The following is an 11,467-nucleotide window of genomic DNA, read 5'->3' as shown; positions in this document are numbered from 1 at the left end:
TGAGGGTTTTGGAAGAGAGAGGAGATTGGGAGCGGGAATATGAAAACTCAAAAACAACGAAAATCGGGTCTTTCTTTTTGGGTGCGAGCTGTATCCGAATAAGTAAAACCGATCCGTTATGGTTTGAATTTTTGAAATGTGCGGACATGGCATCCTGCTTCCGCTGCGTGGACACGTGGCGCATGTACGCTTCATATATTAAGCAGCTTCATTTTAAAAGGGATGTGAAATTATGTTCGGTTTTGTGTTTCATTTGGCTGCACTTATGTTCCGAATCATCTTTTGCATGGTGATGGAAAAATTCACAGCATATATCTCTGTATTACCACTTGGACGTATGGAATTGGTATATAAAAGAGCAATACTACTGTATATGTATGTGTTTAAACTGAAAAGTATCACTGGATATGTATGACATTAACTTACATGTGACATATTAGTATTATATCTTAGATTTTTTTAATTGCAAATTACTGTCAGTCGTTAACCTTATGTCTTAATCGACAGCTACTTTCCAACGGATTGCCCCTTTCGCCGTCCAGGAAACACTCTATTGTCATGGACAAACCATCTAAGAAGGTATGCTCTCAATTTTTGGTTGGGGTTCCAATGTTTGTATGAATCTAATATCAAAGTAATTTTGTAAATTATTGGTTTTCTGATAAGTCATCATACGTATTTAGAGAAAACTACACAGACTTAGGTCTAGCTTTTGTTTTAATTGACCTCATTTTTTGTATGCTTTTATGCTTGAAAATTACTCATTTCATTCAACACTATGTAGCAATTGATTCAGGGAACACCTAGACTAAGTAAGTATAGTTTGATTGGTTTGGTATTTTTTAAAGAGCCTCAATTTTGTGACTTTTATATTTTTCGTAGCTTGATTAATGAAATATCTGCAACAACGTACAGATTAACAGTCTAATGAAAATTCTTTCATGTTTTGATTGAGAGCTAGCCACCAACACAAGATTACGGATCACTCTAATGATGTATAGAGCGGATGAGAAACAATGGGTTAAATCTGATACATTTGCATTAGCAGAGAAAAGTAATGGGATACATCTACTATTAATAAAACCAGAAGGATTTGAGATGGTTAAATTTTTGAACTGTCTAAAAAGCCCACCGTTAAATGTGAAAAAGATCAAGTCTCTTTCTTTCATAGTAGACGATCGCATTTCATGTCGGACGCTTCTATACAGAATTTGCAAACTGCAGACTCCACTTCTTGAATCAGATGACAGACTACAAGTGCAAAGCAGAAAGCACTGACATATGCATATGAAAAAATTGTGGAAACAAATATTTTTTTCTCAGAACAGGTAGACAATTGACAATACTAATCATGTGTTAAGCTAATTTTTTTTTTAATATTTGTCTTCTATTTGGCCTTGTATATTTAGACAATGCTAATGCATTCATTCTTCATTATGACATGAAAGCTTTAGAAATGTCATCGCGTCAAGGTGGTGATGGAAAAGGTACTATAAAAGGTTCATTAGATTAAATAGCAGACCTGTGGAGTGTTTTATGCATATTAATCAACATTTTATGAGGAATTAGATTACAAAATCTTTACTGATTAGCTATTTATTGTTCCACTTTATCATATTATGCTATATTTGTACCCGGATTTTACTGTTGCAATTAGTGTAGATATACTAGAGAAGAATAGAGCTTGACGAATGGTTTGGCTTTCTTTACTTGGGCTATTAGGAATTACAAATTGTTCTTTTTGATACGAATTACTCAGGTGATACTGCTAACAGCGGAATTGCTAACAGTACTAAAAACCGCAAGCAATGTAGTTCGAAGAAAATGTATTCTCCTCTTATTATTGTGCAAAAAGGTACAATGATTACTGTCTAATGCCGTCTCTCACAATAACACTATAAACAGATATCTCTCTAACCGTTTCGCTCTCTTCTCTCTCTGGTCTAAACAGATGTTGTCTCTATTTCACTATGGTCCTAGAACTATGCTAAGACCTCTATTTATAGAGTTGATAACTCCATAAATCCTTATCTAACTTGGAAACTACTCCTTAACTAAGTTAAACAACTAATCCCAAACTAAGTTGGAAAACTATTCCCCTAACAAGCTAGAAAAGCTATTTCCTTAACTAACTTGGAGAAGGAATCGGCTAATCCCTAAAAGACTACGATACACCTGTATCATGGCTCCCTCTTTTAGGAACTTAAACTCTCGTTTAAGTTAAAATTGGAGATTAGGAAACTCAAGAGTTCTCTTCTCTTTGCTGAACCATTTAGCCTTGCTTGGAATCTGACCTGCACGCCCAATGCAAAACACTGTTTGTTCCCCTCGACGTGTCGTAGCCACTTGCTGCTCCAAAATGCAATCTTCCAATAATGGATCATCTTTAAGGCGCTCTTTACTCAACCTTAACCATACTAAGTCGCTAATACCAAAGTTACAAGGTACCCGATGTTTACCATGTCTGGCCTTGTACTTTGCTTGGGACTTCTTCAATTTTGACTTCTCAACATCTTAACTTGAGTGCCCTTCATGTGGACGTGTCAACAAGACAAATTTCTACAAGCATTGACTAATCTTTTAGCCTGAGTCACTGCTACCAAGCTTGCCTCTGGTGGGAGGGACGCCGCCCGGATAACGAACGTTGTCCGTCTTTCGTAAATGTGTACTTCTGAGCCTTCCTTTCGTAGATATCTCTATCCCATAAGTAAGGATTTCCCAGAATCACCTAACAAACATCCAATGGCACCACATCGCATGTTACTTCGTTGATGTAAGATTCACGAAGAGCAAACTTGAATGTGCATTGACTGGTAATACTTAGTCATGTGTCCTTCTGAATCCATCCTAATGGATATAGCTTCGGATGTTTGACCGTTTGAAAACCTAACTTTTGAACCAAAGCTTCCAAGATTAGGTTCTTCTGACTTCCCGGATCCACAATGGCATCAACTAAACTGGTCTTCACCTGTAGCTTTACAACAAAAAGCTGCTCCTTGCGATTCTCGTCGTTTTGAACCAAAGCTTCCGAGATAAGGTTCTTCTAACTTCCCGGATCCACAATGGCATCAACTAAACTGGTCTTCACCTGTAGCTTTACAACAAAAAGCTGCTCCTTGCGGTTCTCGTCGTCGTTCCCTAACTGTGTTCCTGCCATAAGATTGAGCTTCGCATTAGGTTCTGTCATTCCTAGTACTTCTTTTGCCTCGTTTGTGATTAATGTTGTCTTCTTCCTCTCCTCCTTATGTCGTAACACTCTTGGTTTAAGGTGAGGAAACTTCACCCAACACATATCTGCCACGTGTCCTGTTCCCTTGCAGTGATTGCAAGATTTACCATCCAACTCACCTTTCTTCTCCTCCTCTTTTTTGGCATAGAAAACATTTGACTTACCCCTAGTCTGTTTTCCATCTCCCTTAGTTCCATTCCTCTTGAACTTCTTCTCAATGGCGATGGCTTTTTTGCTAGCTTCTTCAACAGATTGTACCGTGAACAAACTCAACTCCCTTTGGAGGTACTCATGCAGTCATGCTTTGTACTTCGTAAATACCGAATACTTCGTCAGGGATATATCTAGAACCATAGCTTGATTCTGGAATTCGGTAGTGTAATCTTGTACGAACTGATTGACTTTCTGGCGCAAGTTATGCCACTTGTCCCATCGTTCCTCCAAAAACCCTACTGGATAGAACTTCTTTCTAAGCAATTCTTTGAACCTCTTCCACGACACTACCTCCTCAACACTATTCCTCCAGTAGGACTTCGACCAAGTTAAAGCGTGAGATGATAATTTCAGAGTCGCACAGCTGATCTTCTCTTTCAATGTAAAACGATGGAATGTAAAATATGTGTCAAGACGCTCCATCTAGTCGTCCAACTTGTCAACGTTGACGCTACCGTCATACATCGAGACTTCAATCTTAAAGTCAATCTTCAAGTTCCAAAAAGAACTTTTTCCTTCTTGTTGTGAGGTTTTGCTGGCGTTGTCTGACTCCCCATCCGATTCGGATTCCTCTGACCTATCTTCCGATTCAGAAGGCGCATCTTTCGGCTTCTCCAAAGGTTCCTCTTTCGTTAACAGTTGTTTGAGGAGGCTGGCCAGTTCCAAAAACTCAGATTTCATTGACGCCACCTGCTTCTCCAATGCATCAAGTCTCTCTTTTTCTGGTGTTTCATCACCCATCTTCTTTCCTTTTGATCTTGTGGTATTTTCCAAAGACACAAGAGCTTTTCCTAGCTTTCGGTAAAGTGAACGAGTCAGGACCATGCCCCACATGACTCCTTATGAATACGATTAGCTATGATTACCAACTTGATACGAATTACTCAGGTGATACTACTAACAGCGGAATTGCTAATAGTACTAAAAACCACAAGCAATGTAGTTCGAAGAAAATGTATTCTCCTTTTATTATTGTGCAAAAGGGTACAATGATTACTGTCTAATGTCTTCTCTCATAATAACACTTTAAACATATATCTCTCTAACTGTTTCGCTCTCTTATCTCTCTGGTCTAAATAGATGTTGTCTCTGTTTCACTCTGGTCCTAGAACTATGCTATCTATTTATAGAGTTGATAACTTCATAAATCCTTATCTAACTTGGAAACTACTCCTTAACTAAGTTAAACAACTAATCCCAAATGAAGTTGGACAATTATTCCCCTAACAAGCTAGAAAAGCTATTGCCTTAACTAACTTGGAAAAGGAATCAGCTAATCCCTAAAAGACTAGGATACACCCGTATCACTTTCAAACTATGTTATATTGTGCTTATATTTGTTGTCTGTTTCGGAAAAGGTTGAAGGAAAGGATCACATATCATATAATGTTTGGGCTTTTAAGAGCCAATTCAGTCTATAGGACACTTAAAAAACGATATTCACATGCGTGAGCGCGGCCCTTCCGCACTCGCGTATGCGCGTGCAGGAAGGCTAGTATATTAATACATGATTTATAGGATAGAATCATGATATGTGAAAAGCATGACATATCATAGCAAACTATATATGAGCAAGTTCTATAGTCCATTCTGATTCAAGTATTAATAGATTGGCATGTTATTGGACTTACACATCTGCATGATGATAGAGCTATACTTCAAAGAAACTCAAGTTAAGAGCTTATTCCCACATGATACTCATCAAAGATAAGTTGTAATATTGACAGTCTTAACTCTTAAGTAGCTTAGATAAGGTTTACCTCATGATATGATCATAAACACAAATGTAATGATATATGTTGAATTGATAAAATTCAAGCGTGTCTCTTTTATTATCAGTGTCAAGAAGATAGTTTCAATTGTACGCAATATCAAGTGAAGCTAATCAAGCCTCAAATACTAACGAAAAATCAAGCCAACTGAAATTTCTAGAGTCTTGATGGTATTAGGCACTGTCTCCACGATTAAAATATAGATGTAGAAGACGAAAGAAAAGTTTTGCGATATGATGTATGTGTCGCGCACTTGATGTCATAAATATTTTAATGTCGAATCATGGAAGTCAAATTTGGGGACAAATGAGTCTTATACGAGCTTCTAAAAACTTGGGAACATCTCATTTGTCCTTGTTCCCCAAGACTTGGGAACATCTCATAAGATAAAATTAGCCATTGGTTTCGTCCTTGTTCTCCAAGATATGTAGATTATGGAACACGTATAATTATCAAGAACTCAATCCTGCCTTTTTAAAACTCCCCTCCTCTCCTCACAAAACCCTAAACCTTCTCTCTTTAGTCTCTCTAAACCCTCACCCTCTAGTCTCTACAGTTCTAACTTCTAAGAAGCCATGGCCACCGCTGCATTGCTCTGTAGGGCCGGTCCTGAAGGATTTAAGGCTCCGTAAAAAGAATGGGCCTTTTTACATAATTTTTTACTAAAAAAAAAAAACATTTTTTTAGGGTTTCAAACCAAACCAAATACGATGTCAGAAGACTAATCTCCACGCCTATAGTTTTTAATTGATATGCTAACACATGATAAAAGTATATAACCGGGGGGAAGGGATGTGGGACATAAAACCTAGAAAGCACGGAAGCGCACAAACGCTCACGTTTCCCGCTTCTAAAGCAGAAGCGGGGCGGAATCGCTCGGAAGCGCGATTCCGGGAAAATTTGATTTGGAAGCGCGACGGAATCTTGGTAGAAGAGCTCGATTCCGTTTCGAAAGCGTGCCGAATCTGAAAATCTAAGATTGAATGAAGAACAATAAAACAGTCAAAGTCTGACCACAATCCTTTTCTTTATTTCTCAAATAACGAAGATCGATTTCGTCTCTCTCGGACTCTTGGTCTCTCCGGCAGTGATACGACGGTTGTTGAAAGGAATTCACAACACAAAATTTACAAGCAAAAAGAAGAAGAAAGCGGTAGGGACTGAATGAGTGGTGGCCGATCTAAACGGATATGGTAGTAACTGGATGGATTCGTGGCCGTTGGAGATGAATCCTTCTTGAGTCGCTGCAAGAGATGTTGAATTGGGAAGGCAGAGGCATTCGTCCCTGTCTATCAAGTAGACTAACCATTCTTGGATTGGATGCGTGCCTATCACCAATTCTCACTTAGTTAATACTAATTTTAAAATCATAAATATATGTTTTGTTCTATGACTTGACTTCTATCTAAATACTCCAAGTTGATTATAGAATATTAATATCATATAAGGTTCTCTATTTAGCTATTATTATGTTATTGAACTAGGATGATGTTATTGACATTTAAGTGTAATTTTTTAGCTTATTCGAGTGAATACATGTAAATTTAGTATAATGGTGTGAATTTGCTGTGATATTTATTTATTAATATATAAAATATATATAATTTATTTATTTCGAAGCTTCCAAAACGCTTTGGTTTCCAACAATTTTTGAAAAAAAAAAAAAACGCTATTGCGCTTCAAACACTTTCGCTTCCACGTTTCCGCTTTCGTTGCCATGCAACGTAGCATAAAAACAATGTCTGAAAAAACAAAAAAGAAAAAAAAAGGACTACAATGCATTTCATGACACCAGGTGGTTTCACTTTTAGATCCACAACATGATTTATGTACATATCAAAATGTATGATTAATGGTTGCAAGGATCACCAAAAATGAAACATATCTACATAAGGACATTTAAGAATGGAAGGGGGGGAAAAGGCAAATATTATAATGCCTAGAAAAAAAAAAGGGAAAAGGAAAATTAAGAAGCATTAATTAGAAAGAATAAACTTCAATAACCCTTTTAATTCTGTTTTATTTATTTTTTCTTCATTATTATATGTTATTGTATGTTAATATATATATATATAGCAAAACAAAAAAAGAAAAACTTTGGGCCCCCTTTGGTGCTGGGCCCCGTGTTGTCGCACGGGCTGCACTGGGGTAAAGCCGAACATGTTGCTTTGATCTCTTTGATGCCGCAACCTCTCTTCGGCCCCTCTATGTGCTTATTGATATATACGTCTCGCTCCTTCTCTTAGATTCTATCCGCATTTTCATTTGAATTTTGATCGGCTTCGTGTTTATTCGTCACAACTACTTTGTGTGTGTGTAGAAATGAAGTTATTGAGAGAGAACATGTCTGAGATAGACTCAGTGAAACAAAACTGTACGTGTCAGGACCTACCCCGGATTTCCCCTTGAAATCCGGAATAAACCCTGCAGGACCCACCTCAAGGGAAATTCTACCAAAATTTTGGCATAACCCCCTTGAAAATGAGTAATCATACCTGAAAGAAAAATCATCAAAGCCCAAATACTTCTACAACAATTTAATCCACATCTTCAGGAGCCATCCGCTCCCCCAATAAACATCCACCACCTCAACTCACATAATAAATCAAAATAATTTCATGAATTTAATCTCTCATACAAACATACCAAATATGTCTTTTTCATCACTCCTAAGTGGAGTCATAAGCTCTTAGCACACAACCACAATAAAAACAATATCACTTAAAATATCTCATGGTTATCAGAGCAACTACTATGAAAGAAGAGAATACATAGGTAGGTTAAACTAGTAACCTATGAGAGAAAACTGGATGATGTGGGAAATATGACTCGCCTCCTACCCTCGCCGAACAGAACTCTGCAGATTGGGCATTTAAAACGAAAGGCCTAGGGGAAAGCATTTAAAACGTTAGAGTGAGTGGACAAAAATAAATAATAAAAATACTGAATTAATGATAGAGCCTTGAAATCAAAATTTATGCTCTTCCCATATTTTCTATTGAGAGAAATATTTATGCATGCCATTCTTGGAAATCTTTCCGAAAATAATTATAGACAAAACTAATGAACCAATCCCATTGGTTCCCAGTAAATCAATAAGAATAGGGAAGAGGTTTCACCATAATAATAAGCCTCCCAGGCTATAATAGTGTCCCACGCTAAGCGCTCTACTCACATATGATGAGGACCGCTAGTATATAATAGCGTCCCACGCTAAGCGCTCAACTCTCATATGATGAGAACCGCTAATAAGACTATAATAGCGACTCATATATGATGAGAACCGCTAATAAGGTTAGCTAGCAATAATCTATATATCAACCCTTTTATGGTGAAGTCCAATATTAAAATAAAAAGATCTACACTTCCCCAAATGAATTATAATAAACTCATAACGCACAGCACAGTTCCCAACTGTACATGGAAATAATATAAATCACTTGACACGTCCCACGTGTCAACTAAAATTAGCAAGAGAGTTCCGGAGAAATAAGTGGAACTCGATAATCCAACAAAATATTATATCTCCAAATGCCTTTGAAATTAAATAACTTTAGCGCATGCATGATATTAAAATCAAAGGTCCACTCACAATGCTCGGCTATGCTTGCTGACGGCCCGAGACTTCCTCTAAATGATCCTACTCACGTCCTGAACAATAAATAATCATTAAGCCTCCATACTAGGATACAACTTTAATAAAATTTCCAAAATAAAAAGGAAGCCTATAATTCCATTTCTCTTGCCCAACTTCTCCACTTATTACTTAATAAGGCTCACATTACTCCGCACTTATCGAAAGCCATAATTTAACCTTTTTAGACTTTAAAACCTGCCAAACTAACTGCCGGATCTCCATTCGAATAACCACCTAAATCCTTAATCATTAATAAATCCCAAACCTTAGCAAATCTCCTCCAAAAATTCTCAACTATACTTCATTAAACTCCTCTTATTCAAACCAACCCAAAAAGCATGAAAAACTGTTCCGCCGGCGGCGGCGGCCGGCAGCCGTATTCCGGCGAGGGCCAATGTTTCTCAAATTTTCACAGAATATTCCTCTTATCATGCTCAACAACATTCATAACTATCATTTAGTCCATTTCTGAGCCTAACTAGGGTAATCGAACCAAAACATCCTTAAATCTCTAAAAACTTCAATTATACATTTCTCCATAACAACAACGAAATAGACTAATTCCTTTTTAGGGAATACTCACCTTGATGAGGGCTACAAGATGAGCCAAAGATTTCGACCTATGGCGGCCAGAGGTGGGATTTCCGGCGAAAAGCTTCCCGGTGTCTCCGGCGGGTTTTCTCCTCTTCCGGCGGGTTAGATGCTCGGGCACTAGGTCGGGGAGGGAGAGGAGGTGGCGGGGGTCCGAACTGGGGTGGTCTGGCAGTCCCTGGCGGCTGGACGGCGGCGGACGGAGGCTTGGTCTCCGGCGTGTCGGGGTGCACGGGTTGAGAGAGAGAGGGAGAGACGGGTGAGGGTGAGAGGGAGAGAGTGGAGGACTGTTGGGCTGCCCACATACCCGGTCCAAACTTAGCCCAACTGAAAAATATACCCACTTAAAATTTACCCCCTTTTACCATCTTAAAATTTAATAGCTTTTCCATGCTAACTCTAATTTTAACATATAGTATGTCTACGAACTCGTATTAACGTCCTCTACAACTTTCATGAAGAAAGTTTCTCCAAATTCTAAACGGAAAAGAAAGTCAACTTTAGGGTCCTTAGGTAGTAAACGGTTACTCAACACGGTAAAAGACCAAAATAATACCAAAATAAATAACCGTAAAATAACTTAAGAACCGGGGTGTGACAGTACGTGAGACACATTCTCAAGTCTCTCATGATGAAGGCTTGTATTAGTACACATTGATTATTCATGATCTTTTACTCTACTAATATTTTATGGACCAAAATCCATAAGGAAAACGAATGGTGTGCACTGCAAAATGCTAATATGAAAAGGGTGAGTCTTAAATCTGGGGAAAAAGAAAAGAGAGAGAAGGCATTAGAGGAAACGGAGTCGATAACTATTATTGATTTCTAATGAATAAGTTGGTTGAATTATTCTGATATCTGATTTGGTCGCTTTGATTTTATTGTTGATGACTCTGAGATTGAATTAGCATATGTTTCTGATATGTGGAAAGCATTTGTTTTAATGTGAATCGGACAGAGTTTAGTCCATCTGTCACATCCCGACTCTTCAATTTTTACTTTATTTACTATCTTGGTATTAATAAGAGTTTTACTGTCTTCGTCAATGAGTTTAAAGTTTCAAAGGTCCCTAGAGGGATTTTGAGGAACGATTATTTCGGAGGAACAATTCGTTGGAGAAAAATGTGACGACAGTAAAATGGTAAATTTTAGCTAGTAAAAAGTAATTTTTATTAGGGTATTATTTTGAGGTGTTATTTTTGGAGTTGGGTTGATATTAGTTTGGGTTAGGGGACCGGTTGGGAGGCCCAATTCCTTCTCTTTCTTTCTCTTCTCTTCTCTCCCGAGTTTCCCCTGAGCTCTCTTCTCGTCGGAAACCTCCTGCCACCATCTGCCGCCGTCCGGCCAGCAACCGACCGCCGCTCCAACCCAGTTCGGAGCCCCGCCACCTCCTCTCTCTTCCTGGGCTAGTGTCCGAGCCGGTAACGCCGCCGACCAGGAAAGTTTCCGCCGGAGATGCCGGCTATCTTTTCGCCGGAGTTCCCTTCTCCGGCCAGCATAGGTCATGATTTTTGGCTCATCTTGTAGCTCTCATCAAGGTTAGTAATCCATCAAAATGAATTGGCTAAATTCAATCTTGGTAGGGAGAAATGTATAATTAAAGTTCTATGGCTCAATTTAAGGTTTTGGTTCGATTAACCTAGTTAGGCTTAGAAATGGATTTTGTGCTAGTTAAAGAAGTTGTTGTGCGGGTTGAGAGGATTGTTGTGTTAAAATTTGGGAAGCATTGGAGGCCGTCGGCGGGCCGCCCCTTAGGGGCAGTTTTTCATATTTTTGGGTTTGTTTTCATGAGAGGAGTTTAATGAAGTATAACTTGGAATTTTTGGAGGAGTTTTGATAGGTTTGGGATTTATCAATGATTAAAGATTTAGGCGGTTATTCGAATAGAAATCCGGCAGTTGGTTTAGCATGATTTAAACTTTAAAAAGGTTAATTTATGGATATCGTTGTGTGAGGTGAATTGTGAGCCTTAATAGATTAAAAATGGAGAAGTTGGGCAAGGGAGATGGAATTATAGGCTTC

This window comes from Fragaria vesca, linkage group LG4 (assembly GCF_000184155.1).
Source record: "Fragaria vesca subsp. vesca linkage group LG4, FraVesHawaii_1.0, whole genome shotgun sequence".
Lineage (NCBI taxonomy): Eukaryota > Viridiplantae > Streptophyta > Magnoliopsida > Rosales > Rosaceae > Fragaria > Fragaria vesca.
Note: the sequence above shows the minus strand (reverse complement) of the source record.